Source organism: Octopus bimaculoides, chromosome 28, assembly GCF_046866305.1.
Source record: "Octopus bimaculoides isolate indiv1 chromosome 28, ASM4686630v1, whole genome shotgun sequence".
Classification (NCBI taxonomy): domain Eukaryota; kingdom Metazoa; phylum Mollusca; class Cephalopoda; order Octopoda; family Octopodidae; genus Octopus; species Octopus bimaculoides.
Window position 1 is genome coordinate 12,766,819 of NC_142955.1, and position 24,271 is coordinate 12,791,089.

The window sequence follows — 24,271 nt, forward strand, 5'->3', positions numbered from 1 at the left end:
CACAATTATACACTTTGGCTTGTCCGCGTGATTAAGAAGCTCGTTTCAGGTGAACCAGAGTGGACTTGAGTTTGTTGCGCTCCGTTCATTGAAAGGAAAAAAGAAAAAAAAACAGAGACGTTTCAGCAAGGTAGGTGACTTTGTTTTATCTGAGCTGGGCGTAATTTGTTATATTGTAATTTTTGTTAATATATTTCGTACAGCTCTGGAACAATTTCGTACAGCTCTGAGACAATTTCGTACAGCTCTGGGACAATTTCGTACAGCTCTGAGACAATTTCGTAAAGCTCTGAGACAATTTCGTACAGCTCTGGGACAATTTCGTACAGCTCTGAGACAATTTCGTACAGCTCTGGGACAATTTCGTGCAGCTCTGAGACAATTTCGTACAGCTCTGGGACAATTTCGTACAGCTCTGAGACAATTTCGTACAGCTCTGAGACAATTTCGTACAGCTCTGGGACAATTTCGTACAGCTCTGGAACAATTTCGTACAGCTCTGAGACAATTTCGTACAGCTCTGGGACAATTTCGTGCAGCTCTGAGACAATTTCGTACAGCTCAGGGATAATTTCGTACAGCTCTGGGACAATTTCGTACAGCTCTGAGACAATTTCTCCTGCTCTCAGTGGCTGCTGTTTTTGTATATTGCGAATTCTTTGGATTCGTTTAAAAAAAAAAGGGGGGGGGGTTCAGTTGCAGTTACCGTTGGCCGTAAAAGAGGAAAAGGAAGAAGAGGGAGAAGTCGGTGGATGCTTCTGTGCCGCCGACGGCACCCGTGAATGAGGCTCCGTCGGTGAGAAGTGTGCCACTGACGGAGCAGCTTGAGGCTCCTTCCCGTGAGGAGGAAGAGAAGTTTGTCCTCCTTCATCGCAAGGAAGGGCCTGTAAGAAAAGTGTTGGATGACCAGTGCGACCAAGAAATTATGTTCGCGGAGTGCACAATCAGTCCATTGTGGCCTCCGCAGGTAACTGCGGAGGTAGTACAACATTCAGTGTTGTCAAGGGCCATGGAGACTCTTGACAAAAAAGAGTTCGCATTCCTTTTCGCGGGCCCTGACTTGTCGCTGCAGAGTTATTTGCGGGCTGCAAGTCAACTTACTTGGGGGCCCAAATGATTGGGGGGTTTTTTCATGTCTTTTTAATGGTTTTTATTGAACTGTTTGAACATTGATTTCGAGGGGTTTTCTGTCGGTGGGCGCTGAATACCCCTCTCATTTATATCATCCATACCTTATCATCCTTCGTGACATTAATGTTTTTGTCCAGCCCGCTGTGCTTCTGGCAATTCTGAAATAAAGAAGCTCGCTTGGTTCGCAACCTTCTGGTTTCAGGTTCTGTCCTACTTCGCGGCACCTTGTGCAAGCGTTTTCTACTATAGCACCGGATTAACAAATGCATTGTGTGTGAGGTTATAGACGGAAACTGTGTGGAAGTCCATCGTATATGCGTATATGTATATGTGTGTGTGTTTGTGTTTGTCTCCACCACTATTCAACAACCAGTATTGGTTTGTTTGCGTTCCCATTAATTTGCAGTTCGGCAAAAGAAATCGATAGAGTAAATACCAGACTTAAAATCTAAAAGTGAGTTAGATTAAAACCTTCAAGGTAGTGCTCCAGCATGGCCGGATTCCAATCTCTGAGATAAGTAAAAGAAGAGGAAGTAAATATTGGATTGTGATAGCAATTTATCACAGTGAGCAGCCAGAAGAATCGAAAATCTCGACTACATCAAGGGACAATATGTTGCAACACAGACTGTGCCCGAACCGGACACCCACCCACCACAGAAATCCAGCCAGAATGAGGGCAATGGTCGACGATAATACTGCAGGTCCAACCAACGACAAAACCGGACAATAACACCAATGGAAGACCACTTGTAGAACTTACTGACATTTTCAAATGGTTCTCTTCTAAGAATACTTACTAAATACATGTTACAGTCGAGGACAGGAAGTTCAAATGCTTTCAGCTATGGGAGAAGAGATCCAGTGACATATTATAGGGTGTTCCACGTGGGGAGGCCTTGAAACAAGACTGTCGTAAACTCTTGAATTCAGTTTTAGTAAATAACACATGAGCATCCAACATACAGTTTTCCACGAGAGACGCAATGTTCCTCTGATTACAAACCAGTTACTGAAAATGTCCCGCCTTGATATTTGTTGATGGACATTGCAAAATTTAGTCTAATTGGAAACTGTACATTTTAAAATTATACTGGAAACTCAGTAGGTATTAATGAAATTCTAGTAATGAATATTTTATCGTCTGCTCCCCATCCAGAGAGTACAATATCTTCTATAACATGTGGAATCATTTTCTTCACTATAAGTCTTACTCCATTACACAATTTTGAATGATCTAATTTCTTAGAAGTATTATAGGTGCTCCAAATTTCAAGTCAAGCTTATGAGGAGGTAAGCCTTGTGGTTCCAGTGAGTTTAAAAACTCAATTGGATAATTTACTATTTGCGGTTGGCCAACAACAGTGTCAATAGATCTATAAGACTGGCAATTTCCAGGAAGGCAAATTAAGCGATCAATGTTTATTGCGTTCACTGTTATTTTTTCGGGGCTAGAATTGCCCTTTCACTCAACCATTTGTGATCCTGATGTTGTGCACTGAGATTTGAGAAGACATTGTTAAAATGCTCTTTCTCTGGTTTCACCATTGTGCAAAAAGGTGATTGATTCATTACACTTTCATTGTCCACAGGTACCCCTCTTTCTCCAAGTATTAATACGTCTTGAGTAAACTGCTCAGATAATTTACCGCCATTGAAATATGATCGCATATTTCTTTCAAACTCCAGTACTTTTATGCAGCGTCAGAAGTGTGATGATTTAGAGCATGCACGAATTTCATCAGCTTTCGTTCCCTTTGGAATAACTGGAAGGGTTTGTCTAAAATCACCAGACAGAACAACAGTCTCACCTCGCATTGGATCATCGTTATTTCGAATATCTCACAATAACCTGTCAACAGCTTCAACGGCTCTCTCATGTGCCATTGTACATTCATCCCAAACCATCAACTGGAATCTTTTCCGAATTTCAGCTCTTCCTGAATTATTGCTGATATTGCTTACATGACTTACATTAGACTACATATTCAATGGAAATTTGAAAACTGAATGGGCTATACGGCCTCCAGATAGAAGGGTTGCAATGTAATGGCAATTTTTCTTTCCAGTCTCACATTTACCAAAAGTTGTTTTATAAGAAATGTCTTTCTAGTTTCTCCTGGTGCATCTAGAAAGAATACTTCACCCTTCTCGTGCATAATACTGTCAACTGCTTTGAATGCTTCTCTTTGATTTAGAAATAGCTGTTCGTCATTTTCTTTCACATATTTTGCCAGATCATCAATGTTATAATTTGTTTCTCTGAACGTTTCAGATATTAATCTGTTTTCATTGCCACTAATAACTTTAGAAAGTCTGTAATTCTGCAACACTTTTCTCCAATGGCTAGGAATTTGTCTTCATTGTTGATCAATACACTATTGTACATCTAATCATTGTAACCCAAAGCAATGTCAAGAAATCTCTGGTGTACTTGATGCATATAATCATCAGATTGTTCATCTTTATGTTTTACCCATAAGCCGTTTGGATCACCAATTTCAGTTTTTTAAAAAATATAATAACAAACAGGAAGCGAACATTTTGCTTGGAAGCCTCCATTTCAAGATTATCTTCGACTGTGAGATGGATAGCCATCATCTCCAAGTGTGTGAAGCAGCAGACCCGCTAATTTTATCTACGACCCACCACTGATACATACATACATACGTACATACATACATATATACATACGTATATATACATACATACATACATACATATATATATATATATATATATATATATATATATATATATATATATATATATATATATATATATACCGGAGTAAGCGCATAAAATGTGCAACAAGGTGGAAAAAAGAGTACTCAAATACCAGAGGTAGAGTAATATGCTTTATTTAAAAGCAGCAGAAATATAAAAAAAGACTGTTACTCGGAGTTTCACGATCCCGTTCATCGGACAGTTTTGTTAGAAAACTGCCCGATGAACGGGAACGTGAAACTCCAAGTAACAGTCTTTTGTTATATTTCTGCTGCTTTTAAATAAAGTATATATATATATATATATATATATATATATATATGTATATATATATATATATATATATATATATATATATATATATATATATGTGTGTGTGTGTGTGTGTGTGTGTGTGTGTGTGTGTGTGTGTGTGTATATATACATACATACATACATATATATATATATATATATATATATATATATATATATATATATATATATATATATATATATATATATATATATATATATATATATATACGTACATACATACATATATATATATATATCTGGGCTAGTCAGATGTTGGTTCAACTCTGCAATCAATTTAGGGGCAGTTGTCCGGTGATATTTCATCACAATGCGATTCAAAACGCGTCGGTCTCTTTCAGTGAGCTTCGAAATCCTGCCGGACTTACTCCTTCTGCTGGAGGTTTTGCCCTAGTTCAGTCATGGTCCTTGATAGGGTAGCTCTCGAAAACCCAAGGAGTTCAGCTGTTCTGGTGACAGAAGGTCCTGTCTCTCGAGCTCCAATAGTTTGCCCTTTTCCGAACTCAATGAGGTCACGCATCTTAGCTTAATCAATCTACGATCTGAAAAAGAGATAGAAATAATCATTAAATTAGATAAATAAAATCATCTACAATACAAAAAAAGCAAACAAACACTCACAATGAAATTTAGGTGGATATTCGTAACATAATGGCTCATTGAACTATCGGAGTTAAATTTCTACTTTTCCAAAAATTTTGTCCAACCCCTGTATATATATATATATATATATAATATATGAGTATATGCATATATATGTACATGTATGTACATACCTTCATCCACATGTACATATGGATACATAACTGGATACATGACGTGGCAAAAGAACGTGGACAAAATGATAAACAAGGTGCAACAAACAAGCAGGCCACATAGAAACATCTCCTTCATCAGCTGCCACCATTAAAACACCGGCGTTTCGAAGAATTAAGGCAGTACGCATCGTTGAAATGGTTCTTCCCACGAACACAAATTAAATTATTTTCGTGGAGGGTAGTGGCGGACGGAAAACAAGACAGGAAAACGAAACGGTGAATAAACAAACAAGCAAAAAGGCTGTACAGCCAGACGTGAAGTGTGTATGGATTGGACGCTGTGGAGCACGAACAGGAGGGGCAAAGAAGTACGTGCGAGCTTGGGGAGTCCAAGAACGAAAAGAAATAGCATCCGGACACATGTGACCAAGGCTGTATAAAGAGAAAGAGTAGCAGAGGGAAAAGAAGGGGAGGAAATAAAAGTGAGCAACGAGAGTTAGAGAGAGAGAGATATAGTAGTAGTAACGGTGAGAGGCGAAGGACGAGTAACAAGAGATAGATAGATAGATAGATAGAGAGAGAGAGAGAGAGAGAGAGAGAGAGAGAGAGATAGTAGTGACAGGTAGAGGCGAAGAACAGTAGAGGGAAGAATGAGAGGGGGAGATAGATATAGGGATAGAGAGAGTCGCGTTAGAAAAATATTTAAAACTTACTGTATAAAGGTTAACGCATGCGTTCTGTCGTGATACAAACAATATATGAGTATATGCATATATATGTACATGTATGTACGTACCTTCATCCACATGTACATATGGATACATAACTGGGTACATGACGTGGCAAAAGAACATGGACAAAATGATATATATATATATGTGTGTGTGTGTGTGTGTGTGTAATAATAATAATTCTAGGATGGAATTTATAAATATTTAGGAAAGGTTTAATGAAATAGGAGCTGTATTTGCATGTCCTTAACGTGACCATAAACGAATTTGAAGTATATATGCATACATATATGTGTGGATTTTATGTGTGTGTGTGCGTATATGTGTGTGTGTGTGTGTGTGTGTGTGTGTGTGTGTGTGTGTGTGTGTGTGTGTAATAATAATAATTCTAGGATGGAATTTATAAATATTTGCTTTTTTGCATTGTATGTATATATGTATGTATATATATATATATATATATATATATATATATATATATATATATATATATATATATATATATATATGTATGTATGTGTTTCTCTCTCTCTCTCTATATATATATATATGTACATATATATATATATATATATATATATATATATATGTATATATATATATATATATATATATATATATATATATATATATATATATATATATATAGTATATGTATATATGCATGTATATACATGTTTATATATATATACATGTATATATATATGTAAATATATATATGCATGTATATATATGTATACATGTATATATATATATATATATATATACATGTAGATGTAAGTATGTACATATATGTGTGTATACATGTATATATATTCTTTGTATTATATATATATATATATATATATATATATATATATATATATATACATGAATATATATATTATATACATGTATATTTATATGCAAGTATATATTTACATAGAAGCATATTTATATTACGCATATATATATATATGCCTCTACAACACACACACACATGTATATATATATATATTTGTATATATATATATATGCATGTATATACATATTTATACTTGTGTATATATACATGTATATATATGCACATATATATATATATATCCATGTATATATATATATATATACATAGCTATTTATATACATGTACATATATATATATATATATATATATATATATATATATATATATATATATATATATATATATATATATATATTTTTATATTTGTACATATATATATATATATGCATATATATATGTGTGTGTGTGTGTTGGTGTGTCTGTGTTTGTAACCCCACCCTCACTTGTGCTTATGTCCCTGTAACTTAGCGGTTCAGCAAAAGAGACTGATAGAATAAGTACTATGATTACAAAGAATAGACCCTGTTTCAATTTCTTCGGCTAAAGGTGGTGCCCCAGCATGGCCGCAGTCACATAACTGAAGCAAGTAAAACAATGAAAGACCATTTTAATCCCGAGGAACGCCGGGTATCTTTGCTAGTACATATATATATATATATATATATATTATAAATAATATATAAATATATGCATATATCCATACATAAATGTACATATCTACATATATATGCATATATACATGCATATATGGGTACAGGACAGCAAAAAAAAAAAAAAACGTTAATCACAATGAGAAGCGAAAACATAGAAAACGAACATTGTTTCGAACAGCGAAAAACAAACAGAGAAACAAGACATGCAACATAAAGAGTATACCCCTTCGTCAGTTGTCCCTGTTTCATCTACTCCGCGTTTCGAAGGCAAGGACAATACGCGACTTCGTTAAAACAGTCCTTCCCACAAAGCAAATTAAATAAAATTTGGCATTATATATATATATATATATATATATATATATATATATATATATATATATATATATATATATATACGCGTATTTGTTATGTGAACGATATTTTGAAAGCAAAATCTTTTATTTAATTTTATATATGTTTGTGTATGTGTGAAACTGATAAACTGAATGCAATTTACAGTAAAACTTTGCAGTTTTCTTTTGATTAAAATGCCAGCGTCTTCAGAGCAAAATCTCTGAATGTCGTTCGGCTGTCTGTAGAGTCTCTGACTATCACCCATTCCCAAACCATTTGTTGTTTTGCTCTTTTCCCCCTAGCGTAACCGATTGGACACAGTGTTTTATTATATGAAAGATTATTACGGAGGAGCGAATAAATTTCTGGCTACTCTGACAGTATGCTGCAAAATATTATTATAGTTTAGAAAGTAACGCTCTGCAGTGTGGAGGCGCAATGGCTCAGTGGTTAGGGCAGCGGACTCGCGGTCATAGGATCGCGGTTTCGATTCCCAGACCGGGCGTTGTGAGTGTTTATTGAGCGAAAACACCTAATGCTCCACGAGGCTCCTGCAGGGGATGGCGGCGAACCCTCCTGTACTCTTTCACCACAACTTTCTCTCACTCTTACTTCCTGTTTCTGTTGTGCCTGTAATTCAATAGGGTCAGCCTTGTCACACTGTGTCACGCTGAATATCCCCGAGAACTACGTTAAGGGTACACTTGTCTGTGGAGTGCTCAGCCACTTGGACGTTAATTTCACGAGCAGACTGTTCCGTTGATCGGATCAACTGGAACCCTCGACGTCGTAAGCGACGGAGTGCCAACAACCTCTGCAGTGAATGGAAGAAATAATCTGATAAATATAATTTGAAATGTTACTTTTCAAAAACCTGTTCCCTAGTTCTACAAAAGAGAATGAATAATGGATCCATAATTGATTCTAATGAGGAATAATGTTCCTTGATCACGTGACTGATTTGAAGCATGCTGCACGTTCATTTGGCGCTCTTTTACTGTAAGGTGGACTATAATAACTGGTGAGTGAATGCGTGTTACTCAGTTGACCAAAAAGTATGAAGTCGAACAACGAAAGGACTACAGGACACAAGACATCCGGCCCTGTACGATTTCTTCTCTGGGAAAGTTGCCTTGCTGGGTTGGTTCGCGGATTCCCAGCTGCTGACTTGGTTGTTGGAACCATGTTGGTGTCAGGAGGCTGCATTTTACAACAATATGTGTCTGTGTGCATTCGTCCGCGCGCGCGCACTTTGCTTGTACTCCCACCACCTCCTGACAACCGACGTTGCTTCCGTTCTCGTCAGCTGGCTGTTCGGTAAAAGTGATCGATTGCATCAAAATACCACACTTAATAGGTAAAGGACTGGTGTCAATTCGTTCGACTAAACACTTCAGGGCTGTGCTCCATCCTAGCCACCCACCTATGACTGATGTGTATATATATATATATATATATATATATATATATATATATATATATATGCAGGCGTGAGTGTGTGTGTATGTATGGATGTATGTTTATGAACAGACTCTCCTCACAGTGCTTTATAAGTGTTTCACTGATTGTATCGATCCCAATGCTTTATCAGTTATTCATATCATTGATCTCATAAGATGCTGAAAGGGAAATCGATCTCCGAAAGAACGATTTACGCGACAGGTTTTTGCCAGATATATTTTCACACCCACACACAGACACAAACATCCACATACACATACAGGATTCCTAGCTTTGACCAAGGAGGCACAGGTTCGATTCCTGGCATGCAAACACAATTAGGCTTAGGCATGGCTGCAAGCTTAAGAAATTCGCTTTCTTAACAATAACTTGGTTTCCGGTTCTTTCCCATTGCGTGGCCCTTTGAGCAAACACCTCTTCATATAGCCCCGGGCCGACCAGTGTCTCGTGAATGAATTTGATTGGGGAAAGTTGCGTGGGAGCCTATCTTGTATATGGATTGGGTTAATCACATTTACTCAACCTATCTGGATGATTAAATAAGATTAACACAATTCATGTTACATCATCCGGATTATCCAGTCGGGCCGTTCCGTCAGATAAAAAAAGTCTGAGTACATGCTCCCAAGTACTAATTCCTCCCGATCATGATATTTACCTAGGGTCACATTGCAGTCACCCATTAATACTAATGAATGAGATGTATCCAGGAACATCTTGATTTGCTTACAGATGTCTGGACAGCTTCCTTACTTCGGGTGGAGAACAAATTAGCTTCAAGGCAATACCTTGCCTGCTACTAACATATAAAACAACTGATTCGTTGTCTTAATACCAACAGATCGCCCCTTACCTCGAGGTGCGTGCCTTTACTCAGCAGTCCTACTACTTTAATAAAACATGACAACTAAAAGATGTTAACGTCTCAGAATCAGCCATTTGGATAAAGGATCACTGAGGGTGAGAAACTGCAAACATGTCTTGCTATTGTTGCAACGAGAAGACACACACACACACACACACACACACACACACACACACACACACACACACACACACACACACACACACACACACGGCGAGCCAGGCGGCGAGCTGGCATAAACATGAGCACGCCGGGCGAAATGCTTAGCGGTATTTCGTCTGCCGCTACGTTCTGAGTTCAAATTCCGCCGAGGTCGACTTTGCCTTTCATCTTTTCGGGGTCGATTAAATAAGTACCAGTTACGCACTGGGGTCGGTATAATCGACTTAATCCGTTTGTCTGTCCTTGTTTGTCCCCTCTGTGTGTAGCCCCTTGTGGGCAGTAAAGAAATAACACACGTATACCACCTATCCAAAGATACTACAGGTTTCCACATAATTTCCGTCTTCCAAATTCACTGACGAAGTATTGATCGGCTCGGTGCAATAGTAGAAGACTGAACCCTATTGCAATGCAATTTTCTTAACCCAAAAGCTGAGCCTGCACTTCAGTTTCTCACTAATGACCATGGATGAAGGCCGTAACTTCCCGCCATATCGGAACTACGTTGTCTGTGTCTGAACATAGACAAAGTAATGATGTCGCTTTCTTCGATTAAATTCCTTGAGAGCGGTGCCCTAGTTTGGCCGCGATCCAATGACTGAAACAAAAGAATATGAAAACCATATAAGCCATGTACATACAATGGGCGTGGCTGTGTGGTAAGAAGTTTGCTTTGAAACCACATGGTTCGGGGTTCAGTCCCACTACGTGGCACCTAAGGTAAGTGTCTTCTGCTATAGACTCGGGTCGACCAAAGTCATGTAAGTGGATTTGGTAGACGGAAACTGAAAGAAGCCCTTCACATATATATATATTATATATTCGTGTGTTTGTGCCTGTACCCTACCATCGTTTGACAACCAATGCTGGTGTGTTTACGTCCGCAAAACGTAGTGGTTCGGCGAAAGAGACCGATAGTATAAGTACCAGGCTTACAAAGAATAAGTCCAGGAGTCGATATCTTGGGCTAAAAGGCGATGCTCCAACATGGCCACAGTCAAAATTACTGAAACTAGTAAAGGAATAAAAGAATATATATATATATATATATATATATATATATATATATATATATGACGAGCTTACGATCGTGAGGTTATGAGTCCAAATCCCGGACTGGGCTGCGTGTTGTGTTCTTGTGCAAGACACTTTATTTCACGTTGTGCGCAGTTCACTCAGCTTTACAAATGAGTTGCAACATCACTGGTGCCAAACTATATCAGCCTTTGCCTTTCCCTTGGATAACACTGGTGGCCGGTACGCATGGGCGACTGCTGGTCTTCCATAAACAACCTTGCTTGGACTTGTGCCTGGGAGGATAACAGTTATGACCGAAGGAGGTCTCAATCAATCTCAATCAATATATACATACATATATATATATATATATATATATACACATGCATTTATACATATATATATATAGATAGATAGATAGATAGATAGATAGATAGATAGATAGATAGATAGATAGATTACCTTTCTTATAATAAAGCAGCGATAATTCCCATGATACATGTAAAGACATGCAGTGTGAAACTGGTGAGAACTGTTCGTGTTATGCTTCGACGTCTGTAACTGTTTGCGTGTTTGGCGTCTAACTGTTTGTCGTGAAATGAAGAAAATTATCTATTAACACATCAACTATCAATGGTTGAAATTAAGAGTTTACCCATTCAGGACTATGTTCCTGTTACATCATCCACGGTGATTGATCTGAATGATTTTCTATAATGGAAGTCTTCGGTATAGAGACCCTAATTGTTCTGCTTTTATATCTCCACCAACAGAAACACCAATATCACATCACGCTATCACCAGGTGTTAAAACTACAACGTCACTATCGCAAACACCACAACTGCCTTACTGCTAACATCGGAACGGCTTCAGGAACCACAGAGCCGTATTTTCTGACTCCACTGAGGGCCTTTATTCTTCATAGCAATCAAAGGAGACATATTGAAAAATCTGGTTTATTTTCACTTCTGTGGAGAAATACAGTTATATTAGTAAACAATCTTGAACTGAGTTGATAGTACTGTGTTTTGGTTATTTATGCACAGTCTATATATTTTGATTATTTATGGACAAGCCTAAGTCTGTAAGTAATACTGATAAGAGAAAATAGGACAGAAAGCAGCGGCCGGTATTGGCATTTCTGAAGTGTTCAGACATCTGAAGACACAACTGTTGGTAATAGAGGGTAATACTGACAGTAGAAGACAGTAAGGGGAGCAGGGGAAAAGTGGTGACATTAATGAACCATCCTGACAGGAAGTCCTCACATAACCACCTAAAGTGTACGCTCTCCGTCCTACCTCGCTAAAAGTAAGTGTGTTTTCTATCACATTGTATTTTGTGTGTTCTGGTATGTGCTATCGTTAGTGTGTGTTACAGCTAAGAATAAAGTGTGTGTTTGTGTGTTATTCACGTTTACAACGGCTGATTTGTGATCTTAATAGCAAAAGAGTGACCCTTACCTCGAGTTGCATGGCTTTACTACGCCACGCTACCAAATGACAGGTGACAACAGTTGAAGTAAGGGTGACTGCGTGTGCAAACGCCAATCTTGCACCCTTTCAATTGTTGTAACGGGTAGACTTTCTCACTCTCTCTCACTGTTTCCCTCTCTCTTTCTGTCTCCCTCCCCTCCTTCTCTCTCACAGCTAGCTAGCTATATATACATATATATATATAGAGAGAGAGAGAGAAAAAATAGATAGATAGATAGATAGATAGATAGATACAAAGGGCTTCCACACTTTCCGTCTACCAAATTCCCTCTCTAGGCATTGGTTGGCCGGGGCAATAGTAAAAGACACTTGCACAAGTAGCCGCTCAGTGGGACTGAACCGGGAAGCACGTGATTACCAAGCAAGCTTCTTAATCTTACAGTTATGCCTGCGCCTATTTTCTGTGGTGGTCTCTGTCATTAATAACCATGAATGAAGGCCCTAGCTTTCCACCCAACTGGAAAAGCGTCGTCTGGTCTGAATAGATCTGTGCGCAGTTGTCAGTATTACTTGTAGGTTGTTCCTATGCTGTTTGAGTTTTTATATTCTTCCTCTCCGCTGTGTTGTTCGGTTTTATCCCTCTAGTACAGAGAGTTCGATTTAACCCAAGCCTGGTCAGTGTGGTATGGAGGACAGGTTGTTGCCCATGCAGTGTGTCCCTGCTCTCTGCGTCATTGATGGATCCAAAGGAACGGCAAGGAACGTTGCAGTTTCCTGTCAGCGTCGTCGTAGGAGTGGCAAGAGTGAGGTTGTAGACAGCATTGAACTGCTTCAGGTTCTTTGATGCCCGATTCTCCCTCAATGTTTGCAGCCGAACACTTTCCCATGGTTTAGTATTATTGAAAGGTATCGGAGGTTTGGAATCAGAATTTTCTTTCTCCTGAATGGATAGCCCCACTACCACCAACAACACTAGGCTAATGAGCCCCATCTGATCGGATGAATTACAAATTAACTCATAATTGGGAACCTGCCGGATAAAAGTAACCTGGGAACAACATTGGCTAAGAAGTATTAACAGTAACTGCACGATAAAGTGTAGTATATTGCCACTTAAGTGTGGCTGACCCCTAGGGGTGGATGTTACTGTTGCTTTTAGCCCCAGGAGGACATCTCCTCCAGCTGGCTTATCGACACACTACTGTGTCCTGTTTGCCAAGGGAAGTTATCCTAGGGGTCAGCCACACTTAAGTGGCAATATACTACACTTTATCGTGCAGTAACTGTTAATACTTCATTTAGAGAATTAACATTGCTTATTTTCACCTTTTCGATATCAGTGAAGAATTTCACTGGAAAAGTAGATATAAGATTGCCAAGATTTTATCTCTCTCATCAAAGATCAGTGGCTATCGAACGCCGACGAAGGGAAATAACCCTGAAACCCGGATCCGTTCGTGCTACGGATCATGATGGGAGGGATAACTTCCCTTGGCAAACAGGACACAGTAGTGTGTCGATAAGCCAGCTGGAGATGTCCTCCTGGGGCTAAAAGCAACAGTAACATCCACCCCTAGGGGTCAGCCACACTTAAGTGGCAATATACTACACTTTATATATATATATATATATATATATATATATATATATATATATATATATATATAAACAAAATTAAGAGGAATGACCACTAAAGTGGACACCTAGTATGCTAAACATAGACGTCAAATCGCCATTACCACGAAGGGTGTGTTCTCAAGAAAAATCTCAGCAAAACGCCAAAAATAGCAGAAAGTTATTAACACATTGAGTCATACAACTTGACAAATAATAACACGAGATCTTACGTGATACTATGAAATAAAAAGTTTACATAACACTGCCAGTTCTTGAGGTCATACTGTATTGCAGGTTAAGCGATATATACCAGATAGTATCATGGTAGCATATGAAACCTTTAAGCGAAGGGTAATTAATTATATTATATGATTCATTTAGCAAGATACTTATGGCGCGAGCGTGGAGACACAATGGCTCAGTGGTTAGGGCAGCGGACTCGCGGTCGTAGGATCGCGGTTTCGATTCCCAGACCGGGCGTTGTGAGTGTTTATTGAGCAAAAACACCTAAAGCTCCGCGAGGCTCCTGCAGGGGATGGTGGCGAACCCTGTTGTACTCTTTTGCCCCAAATTTCTCTCATTCTTACTTCCTATTTCTGTTGTGCCTGTAATTCAAAGGGTCAGCCTTGTCACACTGTGTCACACTGAATATCCCCGAGAACTACGTTAAGGGTACACGTGTCTGTGGAGTGCTCAGCCACCTGCACGTTAATTTCACGAGCAGGCTGTTCCGTTGATCGGATCAACTGGAACCCTCGACGTCGTAAGCGACGGAGTGCCAACAACAACAATGGGGCGAGTGACCAATCAAAGTCATTAATTTCTCATGTTAAACAGATTCGTTTCGGTCAAAGGAATGATGAAGTAAAAATGAGAGTGGACATTAGGCTAACAGTGTGTGTATGTGTGTGCTACATGCTCATTTCTTTTACAGGTGAAACTGGTGTTTTATAAAAATGAAACAGCTGTAGTAACCATAATATTTGATGGACGAAATACAACCCTTGAAAGCTGGTTCTCCCATGCAAACTTGAAAAGTTCTCCATGGGACGATCTAGCTTCAGCCACTGGACATCTATTCTCAATTCAGGGATTTGGGTATGTTAATATATATTTTATCTTCTTGTGTTTTGTTATGTAGAGACCAATAGTGTCAAAAAAAAAAAAAAATTAACATTATACGTTTCGACGCGACACTTTCTGGGGATGAACAACGCATCTCCAGGATTTCAACATTATATCTTCGTTTATTATAATATAATTTGAACTAATACTGCTTCCGTCCGTGATGATGAAATATATCCTGCTTCTTGGCTAATAGCAACGCTGGTGATTTGTTAATCACTGGTTTTCTGTTGTTGTTGGCACTCCGTCGCTTACGACGTCGATGGTTCCAGTTGATCCGATCAACGGAACATCCTACTCGTGAAATTAATGTGCAAGTGGCTGAGCACTCCATAGACACGTGCACCCTTAACATAGTTCTCGGGGATATTCAGCGTGACACAGTGTGACAAGGCTGACCCTTTGAATTACAGGCACAACAGAAACAGGAAGTAAGAGTGAGAGAAAGTTGTGGTGAAAGAGTACAGCAAGGTTCACCACCATCCCCTGCAGGATGCCTCATGGAGCTTTAGGTTAGGTGTTTTCGCTCAATAAACACTCACAACGCCCGGTCTGGGAATCGAAACCACGATCCTATGACCGCGAGTCCGCAGCCCTAACCACTGTTTTTCTATATCGAGGCTAAATAGGTCTTCGCATGCGGACTACTTCCTACCGATGTTTTTGAAAGAAACGGGAATATGGATTTAGCAATTCCACCGCCACTTAAAAAGGTTATTTCTCTATTACTAATACATTTCTGTATTTTTAACAATACACATTTAAATGAAATGCTTTGTCGTGACAAACAGCTCAGTTTCCTGGATTTCACGTCAAGTAGCGTTTTTAAAGTGGGAAACACGAAAATATTATAGGAAAGTGGTTATACACCATTAGGTGTACACCCGCTTTCCTATATTAAATTATTGAAGAAACAACGAAACGCTGACTCCGAACTATCAACACAACAATATTTATTTATGGTGAAAATAGGCAGCAGTTATTTGTGAAGCTCTGGTGCTGACATGTTAGAGAGCTCCGCTGTTGGACGTCTGCCATCGTCGCCGGCCGGCGAGAAAAGAGAAGGAATCAGGGCGCCAAACTGGGATATTGATGACTACGCATGCGCACGAGACAAGGCGTTACTACAATATATTTTCACCTTAAAGTGTACACCATAATTATATTCACTTGTAGGATCTTTTTTAAAACGGGGGCCACATGTTTTCATTAATGTTTTACGTAGTGTTTTTGGTACCGAAAGACTTTCAAACTTCGTATACTTATCTATTTTGTGTTATAGAACAGAAAAATATTTTTGTATTCGAATTTATTTCATGTAAAAAATTGTCTTATTTCGATAATTTCAACCAATCACTGACAAGTATTCAGTTGTTTACATTTACTCCTTTGGCTGATTAAGCGATGTAAAGCGTATTTAATCTCCATACCTTCGTTTTATTTGCTTTTTTCATTTTAAATTTGCTTTAACCCTAACCCTAACCCTAACCTTAGGGTTAGGGTTAGGGTTAGGGTTAATTGTTTCAGAATCGTTTGTTTATGTAGTCGGCACTTAATGTATATCGGCTGAATGGACGTCAGTGATTGGTTGAAATTACAGAAATACGACAACTTTAACATGGAATAACTTATGGATTTCTTTTTTTTTTAAGAAGACTAAGAGAAAAAGATGTTTTATATGACACATTCTACCAGTGTTCCAAGTTTCAAAGTGTTTCGTTAATGAAAAATGTGGCCCCCGTTTTAAAAAAGATCCCACTTGTATGTGTTGGGTTTAGATATCATTATATTCCATTATATTATTTATTTTGACTAGAATTCATTTTATATCTATTTAACGCTTTGCTAAGATGCTTAATACAGGAAAATGTTATCGATCGTATGTTTTGTGGCCATTGGTGGATTTTTTTTTTTACTAAAGTTTATGCTTTGTGTGTATTTTCGCCTTTGTTGGTGTATTGACATTTGCGCATTTCTGCGAGGATGTATGTGTGTGTATGCATGTGTGTGTATGCGTGTGTGTGTGTGCGTGTGTGTGTGTGTGTGTGTGTGTGTGTGTGTTTCAGTGCATATGTGTGTTTTTATGTGTGTGAGTGTTTAAACCCACATCTTTGTGAGTATACACCATTAAGTATGATACACAAATGGCTATTTTTAATTAAACACTGTCTAATTCAATTGCGTATAGCGGACATGCCAGTCTATTTAATAAATGTTTCGATTTTCATATCCTGAAACCCAAACAAGATTCTTTTTTTCAACTCCGCAGAGGTACGCGTCGCTTCTATATATCGTTCAACAGTGGTTGTGACAGGGACAGCGGCTGGTTGATAATCAATGAGGGCCCCTTTCAATGTCCGCATGATGACGCGGATCACTACCCTGCAATTCGTTATTCTAATACAAAATCGCAAGTTGTCTGGAACAACGGTTAGTGATGTTTTATTTTCTTTCTGTGTGTGTGTTTGTGATTGTGTGTGTGCGTGCGTATGTCTTACAGTAAGTAGTAGTAGTAGTAGTAGTAGTAGTAGTAGTAGTAGTAGTAGTAGTAGTAGTAGTAGTGGTAGTAGTAGTCTTTATTAGGCGTAGTTATTTGTTATTTAGGCGGCGAGCTGGCAGAGTGGTTAGCACGCCGGGCGAAATGCTCAGCGGTGTTTCGTCTGCCGTTACGTTCTGAGTTCAAATTCCGCCGAGGTCGACTTTGCCTTTCATCCTTTCCGGGTCGATAAATTAAGTACCAGTTACGCACGGGGATCGATGTAATCGACTTAATCCGTTTGTCTGTCCTTGTTTGTCCCCTCTATGTTTAGTCCCTCGTGGGCAATAAGGAAATAAGTAGTAGTAGTAGTAGTAGTAGTAGTAGTAGTAGTAGTAGTAGTAGTTATTTCTGTACTTATTGCTGAGCAGCCAATCAGCCTTGATTGAGTCGATTTATGATCAAAGGCGTTCCAAACGTGACACATCTGTATGTTTCTCATTAAACTGTGTGGAGATTTGACCGTTATTTCTAGTAATTCGAGTGACCACGTATAAAGTCTTCCCACGATATATTTGAATTCCTTTTGTTGTTGATGTTGTTATTGTTACTTCCAGGTACTCGTCCATTAGCAGATTCCATGGCCATATTCATCCACCTGAGGCAGTAGAACTAACCCAGCACATGATATCCATTGATACTATTGATGTTGTTAACGTCCATCCAATCCAGCTGACCACCACTAGTGATCTGCATTGGTCAAGTATTACCTGTTAATAAAGAATCCATACAGATATTCTATCCAGCATCAGTCTTTGAAGTTGTGATTCTCTTTCTCTCTTTCTGAGAGATGTTGTTGTTGTTCCAGTTCACGACTGTCCAGACCATATATAAAAGAGATGTGTGTGTGTGTGTGTGTGCGCGTGCGCACGCGTTTGTACTTGTATGCGCGCGCGTGCGTTGTGCGTGTGTGTAGATATCTGAGGTTTTGTCTCTGTGTTGTGGCGGAAAGCTGTCAGCAAATCATAGAGATCAGAACAATGATACTAATTGCACAAAGGAAAATGAAAAAAATATCCTCCGTTTCGCCGAAACATTCTTTAGGTTGGTCGCACTATCTTCGTCAGTGGCGTGTTAAAGGGTGGAACTCTTTTGATTTCGTGACCGACGTTTCACTTTGATCTCTCCAGTTTTCATTCTTGTGTTACAGAGCAAACATGGCCGCTCTTCTGGAAGTGTGCACCAAAGTAAAATAGAGATCAGTGAAACTGCTTCTTTAACCTGAATGTGTATCAGAGGCTGAAATTTTTCGCAGGCTTTCAATACAATACAGGAACAGCGCTCTACTGCGCAGAAGTATTTACGAGAAGAACGAGAAGTTTTAAATGGCCGGACAAGCGTGAAACACGAAGAGTAATCAGGAGACACCCATTAACCTTCACCAGTGACGTGGAGATTCAACAATCTGGAGAAATGCTTCTGGCAAACCAACGATTGCCCGTCGATGAGATGGCTTGTTCTCTGCAAATTATTATGGTTCTGCAAACGAAATCATCCGCGACAAGCTTCGGTTCGGCGGAGTTAGTACGAGAAGGGCGCCAAGAGAGCTTACCGATGTGAATAAGCGCAATTATATCTCGACTTCTATTGATTCAAATTGAAAATCATACTAGAAACACATAAAATCCTATTCTGTACAAGGATGGGCTGAAAAGTTCATAGTTTCACTATGAAGGAGTGATGCTAAAGCTGTGAAATCTTGCGTGCATTAATTTCAACTCTTATAAATAACTGCATTGTTTCTTTTCAAGTAAACTGACATCTCTCTCTCTTCAAAGAAGACATCAAAAGTAGCGACTTCTCTTGAAAATCGACAAAATTTGGCATCGTGGTGTTCACGTGGCATGACGAAAGTTTCTGCTTGGTGGATGCCACGTCTTCTAACACCTAACCAAAAGCGCACCAGGATAATTACATCACGGGGAAATCTGACAGTGTTTCAAGCGGATCCAGCTAGTTTCCTCGAATATTTCCTAACCCAGGACGAATATTAGCTATATCATGAGGGTGCACAGCCTAGTGGTTAGGGTGTTGAACTCACGATCGCAGGATCGTGCTTTCAATTCTTATACCGGGTGGTGCGTTGTGTTCTTGAGCAAAACACTTCATCTCACGTTGCTCTACGATCACTTCAATACCTGACGCGTGGTACACCTTGCACCTGTAAGGCGGCGAGTTGGCAGAAACGTTAGCACGCCGGGCGAAATGCTTAGCGGTATTTCGTCTGCCGCTACGTTCAGAGTTCAAATTCCGCCGAGGTCGACTTTGCCTTTCATCCTTTCGGGGTCGATTAAATAAGTACCAGTTACGCACTGGGGTCGATATAATCGATTTAACCCGTTTGTCTGTCCTTGTTTGTCCCCTCTGTGTGTAGCCCCTTGTGGATAGTAAAGAAATAACACCTTGCATCTGTTCAGATAACGTCGATTTGATGGAGAGAGTGAGCTGATGTGCAGCTCAAACATTTGATCATTATAAGCAATTCATTTGTGCAGGTCGTTCGGCAAAAGCTGAACGCACACACATCGTCTTCAATGGGAGAGTACATCATAAGACACATTCTTATATAACTCCAGCCAGACCTTGTGAATGCATTGGGCAGTCGGAAACTGAGAGGAGGCAGTTGTATTTATTTATTTATTTATTTAGATAGATAGATAGATAGATAGATAGATTCAAAATTCCAATGAGTTATCATTATCGTTAAAAGAAATTATGGCTTTTAATAACACATATTTTGCATATTTTGGTTATGTTTGCTGGCCACTTTATCAATCTTTTTTTAAAAAATGATGATAACTGATTGGAATTTCGAATTTATACTTGCTCGCTATTGTTCGTTTGGAAGTCGCAGGGCCTTCAGCTGAACAGACGCGCACGGAATGCTGAATACATTTTTAAAATAGTTTACCTAATAAGCCTAGCTGATGAGCTTTAAGTGTCAATTCGGCACAGAAAGTGAAATCAATTGATACTGGAATATCTACTCTTCTATCTGTGGTTTTACAAATGAAGGACTGTTTTTTTAGTATATCTGCTGCATTTTCCGTGCGTGCTTACATATAGTGAGAAATGCGTGGCTTTGGAGAGCTTTAACTCTTCTTTCTAGCAAACAGGTGCATATTGTATCCTGGTTTTTAATGATATATATACGTATACACACACACACACACACACACACACACACACACACACACACACACACACACATATATATATATATATATATATATATATATATATATATATATATATATATATATATATAAACTGGCAACCCCCACGAAGCTTACTTGGTGAGGACGGTAATTGTTGGACACCATGCGGGAAGAAAAATAAGATCCGTCAAAGGGCAGAGGAACTCATCCAACATATGTGTGAATATGTATGTATGTATGTATGTATGTATGTATGTATGAGCTACTCTACTTCGGACAACAGAATAATACTTAATCACTCTATGGAACGATTGGGAGTTAGTTTGGTGTTTGGAACAGGATAGCCAACCTCATGGGCAGGCAGATGCTCTTTATTCTTGGATGATAATTTCCCTAGAAGGAAATCTCCAAAATAAAACCTGGGATCTTATAAGTTCCCGGTTGTGTCAAGTCTCATGTCATACCAGCGAAAGTCTTCTTGAGCCAATAGGTGGAAGTAGTGCTAGGCAGGCTACACCTACTGCAAATTATTTATCTGCACAGGTATTTCTTGTACACCAAATCTTAGTAAAACCATTGAATTGGTTGGCAGAAACCTAAAAAGGCGGCGAGCTGCCAGAAACGTTAGCACGCCGGGCGAAATGCTTAGCGGTATTTCGTCTGCCGTTACGTTCTGAGTTCAAATTCCGCCAAGGTCGACTTTGCCTTTCATCCTTTCGGAGTCGATTAACTAAGTACCAGTTACGCACTGGGGTCGATATAATCGACTTAATCCGTTTGTCTGTCTTTCTTTGTCCCCTCTGTGTGTACCCCCTTGTGGGAAGTAAAGAAATAAGAAACCTAAAAATGCACTTGTAACTTACTCTGAAATGTCTCAAAAACAGATTCAGTAAATAGCAAAAAAGGCTTGGGACTGCCAGGAGAACAGGTGTGGGTCGGCAGGTCTCCCAGTGTGTTACAAGCTGGGCCCGGTCGTCATCCTACCATTGTGGTCAAACAATCTTCAAGAAGAAGAAAAATAAACATCCTCTGAATTTTGGCTGTTGGAATGTGCATACACTCCTAGATGATAATTTCAATAAGAGTCCAGAAAGCCGTACTGCACTTACTGCATGTGAGCTTAAAAAATATTCCCTTGCACTCTCTGAAACTCGTCTCTCTGGTGAGGATCAAGTAAATGATCCTACTTATGGAGAGGACTACCTGAGGGTAGAGAATCTGGTGTTGGGTTTGCTCTCAAGAGATCAGTAGTATCCTCCATTGCAGAATTTCCAAGTGGTGTATCTGAACGAACTATATCATGCCGTATAAAACTAACAAAAGGTAGGTTTCTTACCGTTGTCAGTATTTATTCCCCAACAATGTCTCATTCTGATGAAACTGTAGGACAGTTCTATGATACTCTAGTACAATTATTGAGGAAAATACCAATTTCTGACAAGCTGGTCATATTAGGAGATTTCAACGCAGAAGTTGGGAATGGCTATATTTCATGGCCGCCTCTTTCAGGCCGACATAGGATTGGAAAATGTATTAAAAATAGAATAGGTCTTTTGACGTTTTGTACTGAGAATAATCTGGTTGTTACCAACTCTGTTCCAGCAGAAAAATAAATATAAAACCAACTGGATGCACCCAAGATCTAAGGACTGGCATCTCATAGATTATATTTTGATCAGAAAACGTGATATGAAAGATGTTTCTAGTATTCGGTCCATGAGAGGAGCAGAGAGCTGGACTGATCATCGTCGAGTGCGTGGAAAAATGAATTTTTCGATAATGTCTAAAAGTCGGCAGCTTGGTCCTACGCAATGGCGTGTCAAGAGGGGCGGGGAAGGCGGTCCGTCCCGGATGGCACATTTTATTTGTATTAAGATATCATTAATAAAAATGCAGTATAAATATCATAGATTACAATAATGTATAATAGCTATTAAAATTTCCTTAAAATTTAAATTTATCATCAGTAAACTTATACTGTGTTAATACTGTGTAATATTTTTATTTTGTTATGCACCCTTTTAAAGCCTAGCCAGGCTCATGGGCCCGGTTTCCCGGTTTCTTTGGCGTATGTGTTCCCCGCTCCTAGCTGGACGGGACGCCAGTCCATCGCAGCTTTACCCAAAAAACAGGAAGAAAGAGTGAGAGAAAGTTGGGGCGAAATAGTACAATAGGGGTCGCCACCTGCCGGAGCCTCGTGGAACTTTAGGTGTTTTCGCTCAATAAACACACACAACGCCCAGTCTGGGAATCGAAACCGCGATCCTCCGACCGCGTGTCCGCTGCTCTAACTACTGGGCCATTGCACCTCCATTGTGTAACATACAGTATCATATTGTTAATACAGTAATATTGTGTGTTACTGGATAAGACAGTGTGTCGATGATATTCAGAAAGTTGATTATTTTTTAGGCTAATGCAGCCCCATTCTACCTTACTATTGTGTTTAACAACCTGGTGAATGGTATCATTAAGAGAACATCGAACCCGTCCACTGCCAATGATGCTTTGGCAGCCAGTGTGTTTAATGACTGTTTAGTAGAAAGTGGGTTATACATCTTTAGATGTATACCTGACTTTCCTACTATAAACTTAGAATATAACGGAACGCTGAACTCCAGACCATCGACTTAAACAACATTTATTCAGGTGGTAAATATATACATCTTTAGTTCTTGTTGTTACAGCTTCTGATTGTGTGAGCATAGTTGTTGGGACGTTGTTATGTAGGTGTAAGCGAGCTGTCGAGTGTAAGTCCGAAAGATGGTGAAAGACAGCTTAACACGTAAGGAGACTGTCTCCAGGTTGGAGTATTAGAGACACTCTTGACACGTCCATGCTCATGGTCGGCCGACCGTAAAAGAGATAGAATTAAGCGGGAACGCTTGGCTGTTTAATTCCACGCATGCGCACGGCGTTACTACAACTGCATCTCCTTTATGCCAGGCCCTACCATGGGAAGTTCTTTGCTTTGCTCCACCCTTCTCACTCAATGCCAAAACATGCATGAGATAGATCTTCCTTAGATTAGTTGATAAGTATTATTGGTAACCCTATAGGTACGGACTTATAGCGGCTGTCGTTAGCTGTTCAAGTGCGTGTTATTAAATGGGAAAACAATTCAAGTGTGCCCTTGATGTGCAACGTTATTTCTTTGGCCAACCACATATGGCGTTTGAGTGAAAGCCATGCAGAATTAAATAGAAGCTCCTGTTCCATTCTTCAACGGGGTACTACTAAAGCAGCATGGTCCCGAACGCGCAGTCGCGCGTCCGCGCTAGCTAGTCGTGAGTGGTCGATCCTAACCCTAACCCTAACCCTAACCCTATCCCTAACCCTATCTCTAACCCACGTGTGCAAATGAATACGTGTTTAGGGTTAGGGTTAGGATCAACCAC

The 24,271-nt window shown here is 39.3% G+C and overlaps 1 long non-coding RNA gene across 1 annotated transcript; it reads left to right on the forward strand.

The window, feature by feature from the left end:
- On the forward strand, positions 1 to 18,413 carry LOC149130583 (uncharacterized). The gene is made up of 4 exons (XR_016238876.1): positions 1 to 130; positions 14,989 to 15,152; positions 17,449 to 17,609; positions 18,273 to 18,413. It is a non-coding gene; the product is annotated as an uncharacterized LOC149130583 (long non-coding RNA).
- The last annotated feature ends 5,858 nt before the right edge of the window (positions 18,414 to 24,271 follow it).